Source organism: Adiantum capillus-veneris, chromosome 22 (assembly GCF_014529385.1).
Source record: "Adiantum capillus-veneris isolate H3 chromosome 22, ASM1452938v2, whole genome shotgun sequence".
NCBI classification, from domain to species: domain Eukaryota; kingdom Viridiplantae; phylum Streptophyta; class Polypodiopsida; order Polypodiales; family Pteridaceae; genus Adiantum; species Adiantum capillus-veneris.
The window spans coordinates 26,994,313-27,007,482 of NC_140952.1; positions in this window are offsets into that span (position 1 = coordinate 26,994,313).

Consider the following 13,170-nt stretch of genomic DNA (forward strand, 5'->3'; position numbering starts at 1 on the left):
TCAATGGGTGTTATGAATGAAAGCATACTCAAGAAAAATATAACATTGTGCAAGGTGAATATATATGTACACCACGTTGCGGGAAGAGAGAGAGAGAGAGAGAGAGAGAGAGAGAGAGAGAGAGAATATAGTGGAGGGTGAAATATAGTGCACAGAGACAAAAAGAAGTTGACAATAGAGAATCTTTAAATGCCCATCTAAATGGAATAGGAAACCATGTATTAATGCAATGACAAAATCTGGGTATACCATAACATCAAAAAATTTTATGACAAAACAACTAGCAGAGCACCGGATCCTGTCTAGGGATCGACCAGTCCACCCATCCACTTCCGCTCTACTATGAACAGAGAGAATTTCACTTCACCAAGAGCGAGCCAGAACACCTCCAACCTACCTGAGCCAGAAATATGTTGGGGCCCCTTCGCCTCCCTCCATGAACCCGAGATCTGAAAGGATCCAAATACTAGCAGGTGGTAGGGTATCAACACCAACCATACCATTTTAGGTGCCATACCTCTTCGATGCTTAGCACCGGGTGTTTAGGCAAAGCCAAGGAAAAATCCCCAACGCACTAGCGGTATAAGTCATTCAAACCCCGATGCACTAACCATGTAGATGAGCCTAGCAAAAAAAAGAACAAGACCTAGGCAAAACCCCCGATCCAGCAAAGCCCCAGGTCAGCAACCCTTTAGTCTAAGGCTAAACGATGTAGGTGATCCTAGGCTTGTAGCGACGGTGCCATGATAAACATAACACATGAGTCCAATCACAACAGCATTTCCTAGATGCACAAAAAATCTTCCCCAAGCAATTAGATTGTACAGGGTCTCTACCCTTACACGTCTGCCATAAACCATCCAAATCACTTCATGATAAAGTTCAAAAATCATAAACCATAATCCAATCACATCACATGGGTGAACACTCCACCCAATCTTCCGTGAGGCACGACCAATCCTGCATAACCACTTTAGAACATAACATGGCTGCAAAAATTTCGGCATCACAAGAAAATCCAGAAAAAAAACCATGAGCCACATCGGTTTACACCATAAAATATCAACCATAATCCATAAGGGAATCTCAGCCCTTGACCATGAATCATAATCACACTGAACCAACTCCCACACTTGGAGTTTGACACATCCCCTGCAATCAATCGGACCCTTAAGACGTAATTCTTTCATGCAAAAATTCCGACCAGCAACTAATCATGCTATAAAAATCCAATTTTGACAACATCCAACCATGCAAAGTTGATGCATCACAATCGCACTTCACCTCTTTAGCACATAGAGCTAGTTTTTGACCTAGAAAGGTGGAAAGCAATCACAACCATGAATATGAGGCATCCACATCAATCCATGAGTTCCCATACATCATATAATAACATTCCATCACCATAAACATGATGCAAAACAGCTCTGACCTTTAGGTCGACCATAAACCATAACTTCACACGTATGCAAAAAAACAATTTTTTGGTATTTTCGGGAGTATGTAAAACATACAATTGAAATTATTTGGCCTCAAAAAAATGTAGCAAGATTAGATCCATAATATAAACTATCACTCTATCACATCACTTTGACCATATAATACTCACACAACAAACGATAGCTCCAAAAGAAAGCCGCTTTATTCATATCTGCCTATGCGGTTCGGGATGTTTAACCATATACTCCCACATAAGTTTATGGCCATCTAATTATTGAAATAAACTCACCAAAACAAACCATAAAACATATAAACACAGCTCAGTCAACTCACGACGTCATACCCACCCTTGGTAGCACCCCTATGCGTGTAGGTAAAACCGGTTTTAGAGTGATTAATAACTCGCATTCCCAAAGTGATAACGGAAACCTAAATTCATTTATCACCAATTTTCATCAAGCTTTTAAATTGGTTAAGTGGGTTTGTCCATCTGGTGAATCTATATAGTGGTTCTCCAAGGAACCTGGAGTCAAAGATTGTGGTTGTGTAGTGGGCAGTAAACTATTTTTTGACCATATCTCTTAGCTCGTGCGTGTTTTTCACATGATACTAAAGAGAAAAAATGTTCTAAATGATGTGTTTTATCTCTGCTATAAAGGGTCCGGACTAATTCATAACGGTTTGTGACTTATGACCAAAACAATATCCCTACCGCCTCTATGACGTGAAACAAAAACCACTTTTTATGCATGTACGTGATCATAAACGCATCATGTGCATAAATCAGAGCGTTAAACATGATGATATAATCATGGGGAAACTTTGTATGTACTCGGTTAATCCATACATGCACTCGCATGCAAAAAGACAATCATCGAGAGAGTGACTACGCAAAAAAACGACATAGAGAGAGAGAGAGAGAGAGAGAGAGAGAGAGAGATGATGGCTATGGAGTTTAGAGCTTCTCGTCGTGCTTTAGAATGTATTAGGGTCTGTCAAAAGGCTTCTTGCTTTGCCGCAAGAGAGCGATGATGAGATCTATGTAGAGGTATCCGCCACAAAGCTTCTGAAGAGCGCCGTACACCGTGAAACGAGAGAGAAGATAATAAGCAAGTAGAGAGAGAGTGTTCTTCTTCTTCTTCTTCTTCTTCTTCTTCTTCCCAAGAGAGAAGAGCTTATGGAGATGGTGATGAAGAGCTTACACCACTCCGTATAATAGATATGTATAGTCTTGTGGTAGTAGATGCAACAAACGACGACACTGAAAACTGAGCACTCTATTGCAATTTATAGATTCTGCAACTGCCCAGAGTGTGCCCCAAGATGTAAGTAGCGCTACCTTCTTGCTTGGAATAGCCCTTAGCTTTTGGGAAAAATCTCCAGTCTTTCCTAAAAACAATCCTTTGCTTTTGGTGGTCAATTCCCCCACTTACCATTCAATTTTTATAGCAAAATTGACCAGTATCTAGCCAACTCATGGAGACCGTAGCTAGACTATGCCACACTGTAATGTCCCAACATAATTATAACTTTCCCGTACTGCCCCAGCGTATTTATGGTACCGCTTTTTATAAAATAATTTTTCGTAAAAATCTCGTCTGGTCCTATTTTTGCTCCAGGTGATCATTTTTAAATTTGAAGGAGACTAAAATTTATATTTTTACATTTAGGTTATCATAAAAAGAAACACCAAAAAAGCACGAAAAGCTAAAAGTAGCATAAAAAGAAAAAAAAATCTAAAATTGAACCACGGGTTCCCCTCATCCACTGGAATAAGAAAGCGGACTCGCTTTTCACTAAAAAGCACAAAAAATCATGAAAAGCTATAAATAGCGTGAAAAGCACTCAAAAAGCAGACTTTTACAAAATTGAACCATAGCTTCCTTGGAACACGTAGATTAAGGATCCTACCTTGCTTTTTGCACAAAAAAAAAGTACCAAAAAGCATAAAAAGCATGAAAAGGCTAAAAATAGCGGATTTTTCTAAAACTGCACCAAACGTCCGTTTAACCTACTGGAATATGGAAACGATCTTACTTTTTACTTTAGAACCTTCCAATATTGTCAAATCAAACATCCTAAGTCCAAAGGCAAAATAGATATTGAAAGTTATTTTTCTTACTTTTAAAAGAGACCCAAAAATTGGAGATCTTACACCTAGGGTCATGAGGAATACTCATGGTTGGTTGAAACCTCTATCTGGCTCCTATCTCTGCCTAGAGACTTCATGTGCGTATGATGTCTCTATGCTTGAAATTGACCTATACTTCAGGTTTAGAATCTCCTTGATATGCTCTATTCACCCCAAGTTCTGCTTTGTGATTCAGACACCCCTTGGCAGGTCTATCATCCCTAATTTTTCCTTAGTTGATGTCAGCTTCATTGGGAGGTTTTCTAAGTCAAAGATGATCCAAATTGGATGAAACTTGGTCTTTAGGATTGTTTTGTGGTGCTAAACACTCTTGTAAGCCATGATGTAACCTATGGTCTCTAAAAATTTCCTTCATACATCATATGCATATGATGTCCAGCTAGTCAAAATGAGGCGAAATTTACTCCAAAATTCTTCCACCACACAAGCAACTCATAGCAGCTTTTAAAACTCAATTTTGACACTTTTTGTGCTAGAGATGATCAATTCAAGAATTCACTTTGCCTTGAGTTGTCACTTGGTCTTTACAAGCCCAAAAATGATCCAAATTCAATGGAGTTTTGCCTATTGACTTCTTAAATTCTCTAGAGCACAAGGGTGTACTCAAATGTTTCTTTTGACGCCAAATATGGCTTCTAAGTCTTCATACGCGTATGACGTCTAGTAGACCAGAATGAAGTTCTGTTTCTACCCGATGTGCCCCTTGATGTATACAGTATTTATGCACATGTGCTCACAACAAATTTTAGAAGTCAAACTTTCACAGAATCACCACTTTTTACCTTTCCCTTCTTTGAAATTGTAAAATCCCTTTGAAATTCAAAAATAAATGCTCCAATGAGGTGAAATATTGCCGATAAGCTCAAAACAACAAGTAAAACTCTCCTAAATGGTCAATTGATAGTTGCACCTTCAGTTTGGTCTTGGAGACATCATCGCGTATGATTTTTGTCGTACCTTTCCCACTTTGAGTTGGTCCAAACTGATCTCTAGAGTTCCATTACTTGATTTTATAACTTATCAAGAGTTTCCCTATCCCCTCAAGATCAAATAAAGCAAAATTTTTCTAAATTTCACTCTAATATTTCTCAACTTTTGTGTTTCAAATACCAAATGTTGGTCAAAACTCTAGTCTCCGCGTGTACTTGGGTAAAACACCCCTTTTGAACACTCTGGTGTAGTCAATTTTGTCAAACTTGGCCTTCGAATAGCCCTCAAGACATCATACACGTATAATTTCTAGAGTTTAAGAATTGCAAATTTCCTCAGCAGAACTCTTGCATATGCTCTCTTATATACTCAACATCATTCAATCAAGCATAAAAATCCTCAGAAACTTGTTTGTTGCATTTTTACCCTAAAAATAAAACTTTTCTAGGATTTTAAACGTAAACAAGCACACAAGCAAATAAATCTGTTATAAATAGCTACAGATCATAATCAGCATGTCCTTCCTAAAACTACTCCTACACATCATATGGGGTGTTGCATTTATGATTAGAGAAATGCTTCACTACCTCACACAGATTAGCTAACGCTTTTATCACTTCACAAATCACTCACACACCATCAACACTAAAACACAACTAATACTACCTACAGTAGAAAATCCATTTGGGTCACACGCTCCCTAGCACCTATCTAAGATCTCAAGAGTCAAACTTCCAGATCCTACCTAGAATAAGATAAAAAGATTTTGGTGAACCAGAGAGACTTCTACCTTGTAGTACTAATCTAAGGTCACCTACCTAGGGTTCTCGTCCCCAGCAATGGCCCCAATGTTGGCGGATATGCTGCGAGCAGACGCTATCATAGTGAAAACTAAACCAGCATACCAAAATGTCAGCCAAGGACGTAGCTCGACCCGCAGGTGCATGGAAGCAAATAGGTGGTTTTATCAAACACCAACTCAACCTTCTAAAGACAATCACTACTCGAGAAAATCAAATCCAGACATCCTATGTGCTTGTGATTGCAACAAAACCTATCATAAAATCTAATAGCTAACTAACCCAAATGCTTTTCTCATATTAAACTAGTCATTAAATGTGGGAGAATAAATGAGAACAAGAGTTAGGATATAGACATGTGCTTTTTAGATTTATCTCAACACGACCAAAGGAAATGGGTCCAAATGGGAGATGGTATAAGCAAAGAGCAATGCCAGGTATAATGGAGCTTAAAAGACCTTAGGGTTAGCTTCATTAAAGACCTCCAAAGGTTAATGTTAAAAGTTCTTAGACCTAGGATATTAGGCAAGCTAGGGCTGAGATTGAGGTGGGAACCCGACCCAAGCTTGAGGTGCTTGTCGTGCTCCCTAACTAAGGTTGCTTGTCGTGCTTGCTAACTAAGGTTCTTGAGGTGCTTGTCGTGCTTGCTGACTAAGGTGCTTGTCATGCTTGCTGCAAGCATGACTAAGGTGCTTGAGGTGCTTATCATGATTGATGATTAATGTGCTTGAAGTGCTTGTCATGTTTTATGACTAAGGTGCTTGAGGGGCTTCATGACTAAGGTTCTTAAGGGGTGAGGTGTTCCAAAGTCAACATGAATCCCTACACAAGGGGGACAGGGGGGGGGGAGCAAGCCCTACAAGTAGGGGCAAGAGAGAGGACACGCACACACTCACTTCAAGGAAAGCCAAGTCCAAAGAGGCAACAAGGACGCATGTCAATCTTCTCCCCATGTTGCTCTCATAAGATTCCTAAAGCCTATTGGTTGACCTCTAAAGGGTTCCAATGACAATTTAGTTTATTTGATTAATTTTTCAAGCATTATTCAAGTCCTCTCTCTCAAAGGGGTAAGGAGGACACTTATCCTAATGCTACCGTTGTTGCTTGTTATGCACAAAGCTTGTGATTGGCCAAGCTTGAGGAGGTCCAATCATTTGCAAGCTAGAGATAGAAGAGGGAGTCAACCCAAGCAAGGAGGGGGGTAGCTTGTGTTAAGTATGTAGCCTGATTTACCCCTTGTAATTTTTTGTATTAAAAACGCACATTTGTAAGGCCTCCATTACAATGAGAAGCCATCCACCGTGCATGAAGAAAAATCACTCGCCGGAAACCAAAATTGTCACGGCCAGTCTCAAGCCTTCGCCGGAATATTATGGCCGGCCGACGGGCCGAAAAGTGGTCGAAAAATGGCCGGCCGGTTGGTCGGTGGCTGGAAGTCAATGGCCGGTGGTGGCCGGTGGCCGAATTCAATGGCTGGTAGCCGATTTCAAAGGCATACTTGTGTCTTCTCAAGGGCGGCCACACATGGACGGTTTGGAGGGTTTGTCAACACAAGGGCAGCTACACACGGCTACCTCTTGTGAGAGACGGAAACCCTTTGGCCATAAAAAGAGGCCTCTTCTGCATACAAAGATGGATTGTAAAGCATTGTGGTGCATTATGAAGTTGATGTGAGGTGGTGAGAGTGAAGCAGGACGGGAGCTCCAAAAGGGTATAATCCCTTTGTAACTTACTTCTTGTTTTGAAGTACTAAATCCATTGAGTGGCTGTTTTTTCGTGGACGTAGCCCACATTGGGTGAAGCACATATATTGTGTGATCTCTCTCTCTCTCTCTCTCTCTCTCTCTCTCTCTCTCTCTCTCTCTCTCTCTCTCTCTCTCTCTCTCTCTCTAATCTCTTGTGTGTGAAAATTAACTCTCTCCATTAAATAATCTACTCAATTATCTACTAAGCTACGCCCTATTTCCTAACAACTGGTATCAAAGCAAGTTTTTCTCGTAGCTAAAGTATCTCAAGGAAGGGATTCCTTGAATTGAGTGGGAATAATGGCGGAGGAAGGAAAGCTCAAGATCGAGAAGCTCATCGAAAAAAACTACCAACATTGGAAGATGCAGATTGAAAACTATCTCTACCAGAAGGACCTCTATTTTTCACTAGGTGGTCTTGCAAAGAAGCCTGCAACGATAGCAAATGAAGCATGGAGTGTCCTTGACCGAAAGGCACTGGGAACAATCCGGTTAAGCTTGGCGTCAATGGTGGCCTTCAATATTTCAGAGATGAAGACCACGGAGGACTTGATGAAGTCACTTGACGGCCACCATGAGAAACCATCAGCATCCAATAAGGTATTATGAAAGCGCTTGTTCAATCTAAAGAGGGCAAAGAATGGTTCACTTGCAGAGAGCCTAAATGACTTTGACACCAACATAAGTCAACTTTGATCAATGAAAATAAATACTGATGAAATGAAGTGCAAGCTCTTCTTATATCATCGTCTCTACCGGATAGTTGGGACAGCCTTGTGATGGCTGTAAATAATTCTATCTTTGGTACAAATACTCTTAAGTTTGATGATGTTGTGGGTGTTCTCCTAAGCAAGCAAATGTGAAGGAGAAGCACAGGAGAATCATCAAGTGCTGCACTGTCAGTGGAAACAAGAGGAAGGCCAAAGGAGAGGTTCAAAAACCAAAAGGGTCATGATCGCTCAAGGCAGAGCAAGTCACACACAAAGTTAGTTCTTGAATGTTGGAACTGCGACAAGAAGGGCCATGTCAAGAAGGATTGTTGGTCCAAGAAAAAGAAGGAGGTGGAGTCTCAAGACAACAAGACAACATCGAAGGTCAATGTGGCAGGTAAAGTAGAGAAAGATGCTCTAATTCCCTCATTAGATAATGTGTCTAATTCTTGGATAGTAGATTTTGGGGCTTCAATCCATGCGAAAGTACACAAATAACATTTCCAAGATTACACCAAAGGTAATTTTGGGTAGCTATACTTGGGAGATGAAGAATCTTATGAAATTGTCGACAAAGGTACAATTTGTGTCAAAACTGCTAACGAAAATGAATGGAAGCTTAAATTAGGCATGTTCCTTCTCTTCGCAATAATTTGATATCTACACGACAATTGGACGGTGAAGGTCATAGCATTGCATTCGGAAACAAATGGTGGAAGATCTCAAAGGGATCTTTGGTGGTTTCCAAAGGAGAAAAGGTTGGTACACTTTACTTGTGTACTGTAAGCTCGCAATCTTCAGCTTGTTCAACAACTACAGAAGTTGACACCGCGGTGTGGCACTACTAGCTTGGGCATATGAGTGCCAAAGGAATGTGAATCCTTCAAACAAAGAAGATTCTACCAGGTTTGAAAGAAGTGGACTTAGAGTTCTATGAAGATTGTATTTATGGAAAACAAAAGAGGGTAAAATTTCAAAAATCAGGAAATGAAAGAAAAAATAAGAAACTTGAGTTGGCTCATTCTGATGTTTGGGGTCCTACAAGTACACCATCACTTGGTGGCTCATTGTACTATGTAACATTCATAGATGATGTGGACTAGGAAAACATGCATTTATGTAATGAATTATAAATTTGATGTGTTTTCCATAATTCAAAGGTGGAAAGTCTTTGTGGAGAATGAAATAGGTACTAAGGTTAAATGCCTCAATTCCAACAATGGAGGCGAATATTGTAGCCAAGCTTTTGTGCTAGCAATGGCATTCAGAGGCAAAAGACAACCCCAAGGACACCTCAACAAAATGGGTGAAGGGGAGGAGCCAAGAGCATAGCGGAAAGGAATACGCACCCACACACTCATACACACACACACACCACCATAGCCAACACACACAGGTTGAAGGGGGAGAGCCAACGTACTGTGTGCCCCCTTTCTTTCTTCACTATCTTATGCAGTAAGGCACAATACACATTGTACGTAGTGTTAGTGGCTCACACAAGTGTATAGTTGTACACTTAGGGTTAGTAGCAGTTAGTGGATGGGCGGTCGGCCACATGGCCATTAAACCTAACATTCTCCCACTTGATGGCCAATGTGGGAGACCGTAATAATGGAAGAGAACCACTCTTCACCCAATGCCCATCAACGCACGACAGTGCTCAACTGATGGCTGGAGAGACTTTTAGTCAGTGCATCCGCTGTGTTTTCTGACGTAGGAATCTTCACTAAATCAAGGCTCTTGTTTGCCAGGCATTCACGACTGAAGGTATAATGCACATTGTGTTTCGTTCTGGAATGAAACACTGGATTGGTAGCCCCAAGGCAATAGCACTCTGACTGTCACAATGAAGAACTGGTGTACACTGCTCCAATCCAAGATCTTTCACTAAGCAAGCAAGCCAAATAGCTTCTCTGCATGCCTCACTCAATGCAACGTGCTCTGCCTCTGTGGTAGAAATGGATGTACAGTATTGAAGAACGGATCTCCAAGAAATAATAGAACTAGTAAATGTGTAAATGTGTCAACACAACCTACATAATCACTGTCTACAAATCCCTGAATGGATGACTTTCCACGACCATAGCATAATTGTCTATCTGCAGTGACACTCAAGTATCTGAGAATTGACTTGATAGCATCCCAATGCTTTTTTACCAAGGCTAGACATAAATCTGCTGACAACTCCCACTGCATGTGCAATGTCAGGTCTTGTAGCCACCATGGCATACACGAGACTACCACAAGCTGAAGCATAAGGAACCTTAGCCATTGCATATTTTTCCTCAGCAGATTTGGGACAATCATTCTTGCTAAGTTTCAAATATGCAAGCAATGGAGTACTCAAAGCCTTCCCCTTCTGCATGTTGAAACAATCAAGAACCTTGTGCACATACTCTTTTGGAGAAAGGTACAACAACCTCTTCTTACGGTCACGAGTAATGCGCATACCCAAAATGTGATTGGCTTCACCCAAATCTTTCATGTCAAATTGACTTTTCAGCTTGGTTTTCAAGTCAGCAATGTCCTTCTTGGAATGAACAACAATAAGCATGTCATCTACATAAAGGATAAGCATAATAAGTTGTCCATTGGGTTGTGTTTTCATGTAAAGACATGGATCCTCATTACTGAGCTTGTAGCCTAGGGAAGACATAAATGCATCAAATTTTTGATACCATTGTCTGGATGATTGCTTCAAGCCATAGAGACTTTTAGAAGCTACAGACCAAATGTTCCTTTCCCTTTAGCACAAACTCTTCAGGTTGTTGTATATAGATCTCTTCCTCGAGATCACCATGTAAGAAATTTGTAATGACATCCACTTGATCAAGCTCCATATCTTTAGTCGCAACCAAAGCAAGCAACATTCTCAGTGTGGTCATCTTGACCACTGGAGAAAAGATTTCCTGGAAATCAACACCATATTCTTGCTTGAAACCTTTGGCCACTAAACGAGCTTTGTAATTGTCAATCTTCTTCTTGTAGACCCATTTACAAGGCAATGCTTTCCTACCTTTTGGCAATGGAACGAATTCCCATGTTTTATTATTTGCAATATTGGACATCTCCGTCTTCATAGCATGTTCCCACTAAACCTTATCATTGGCTAGCATAGCCTCTTTGTAACAAGAAGGCTCACCACTATCTATCAGCAAAACAAAATCCACGTTTGGAACAAAACGTTATGGCAGATGTGAGACTCTTTGAGATGATCAAAACACGTACTATCTCAGGAGCTGTCTGTACAGAAGGTGATACATTGAAAAATGTCACTTTTCGGAATTCAATCTCTTTCACTAGCTGTCTATGCATCTTAATTTCATTAAAGACAACATCACTGCTACGGATCAATGATTGACTTTCCGAATCCCATGAACGATAGCCAAATTTACCATCTACACCATAGCCAATGAAGATGCATTCCTGGACTTCGAATCTAGCTTAGCACGCAACTCCTTGGGTACATGTGCATACGCTTCACAGCCAAATGCGTGGAGTTTTTCATAAGACAATTTATGTCCTGACCATAACTCCAAAGGTACACGAAACTATAATGAAGCATGTGGTGATCCATTGATCAAGTACACGGTTGTGTATAATGCTTCAGTCCAAAATGCTTGCGGTAAATTAGCATGTGATGGGATAGACATAATCCTCTCTTGGATGGTCCTATTCATCATTCTGCAACACCATTTTGTGCATGGGTATAAGGAGCTGTAAACTTACACTTAATGCCCCTACTTGAACAGAAGTCGGTAAGCTCTTTGGAGACATATTCTCCACCATTGTCTGAGCGTAAAGCTTTCAACTTGTGTTCACACTGATTTTCAGCACTAGATAAGAACTTTTTGAAGCAAGAAAAGGTCTCATCTTTAGACTTTATGGCGTAGACTCAAACATGTCATGTTGCATCGTCAATGAATGTAACATAATAGAATGCACCATCACGGGATTTAGAAGGCATAGGCCCACATAAATCACTGTGCACAAGCTCTAAGGGTTTTCTTTCTTTGTCAAAAGAATGTGTACAATGTGTCCGCGTTTGCTTTCCATATTGACAGTGCTCACAAAAGGGAAAATCAAAAAATGACAAAGAGGGTAAGTAGCCCAAATGAGAGAGTGTCTATGCCACAAAGCAATGGTTGGCAGCTCGGTTACAGAAAGAACACTTTTTTTATCAGATACATAAAGAGGATAAAGTGAACCAACTTTAGAGGCATGGGCTATAATGAGATGACCCTTCTCAATACGCAAAGACTGCTGATGAAAAGTGATTTTGTAACCCAAGTCATCAAGACGTCCAACCAAAATCAGATTGTGTGTCAAGGCTGGAACATGACACACATTATGGATGATAAACTTCACCCCATTTTCCATAACCATGGCAATATCACCTATGCCAACAATGTCACAAGAGTAATTGTCACCAAGTGTAACAGATCCAATGGTTTCCTCGTATGTAGTAAACCAATGCCTATGAGGTGTGACATGCAAAGAAGCACCCGAATCAAGAATCCATGTATGGGATACTTCACCACTAACAAGGAGTTCAACTGGTATAGAAATTTGCAAAGATAGAGTTTCATGTGCATCATAAAAGACATCATTATTTTTAGTCAACATATTAATGTCTTGCGCATCACTGTCATCCTGAACTATGTTTAGTTCTTCAATCTTAACCAAACTCTTTGGTTTCTCCTCGTTATCATCATGATATTTGCCTTTACCTTTGCCCTTCTCTTTGTCACGCTTCCAAGCATAACAATCCTTCTTTATGTGACCAAACTTATTACAATAATGGCATTGAACATTGTGGTGACCACCACGAGACTTTGATCTACCCTTTGATGCATCTCTATTGCCCTCTTTCTTGGACACACGTTGCAAAGAACGGCCTTTATGTTGCTTATCATCCCTTTGTACATAATGAGCTTCGCCATGATGCGAGCTAGTCATGGTCTTCAGAAGTATCTCCTTTGACAAAAGTGCACTAGTAACAATATCGTACTTCAGCATACCATTAGGAGCAGAGTTACTAACAGTTGTGCAAAAGATATCCCAAGAGGATGGCAATGAACAAAGCAAAAAGATTGCTTTCATCTCATCATCAATGGTCATGCGTTGTGCACGAATCTGGGCAAAAAGAGATTCAAAATCATTGATATGGCTCGCAACACTAGTTGACTCCTTCATATGAAGGTTGAAAAGTTTTTGATCTGGAAAACCTTATTGCTAGCCGTATCCTTTTTGTAAGTGTCACATAATTTCTCCATAAATCATGAGCAGTCTCGCATTCTAACACTGAAAAGTACACCGACTCTCCAAGCTACAGTCTAATCATAGATTTTCATAGCTCATCAAGCTCCTCCCACTGAAACTGAGTCATGTGC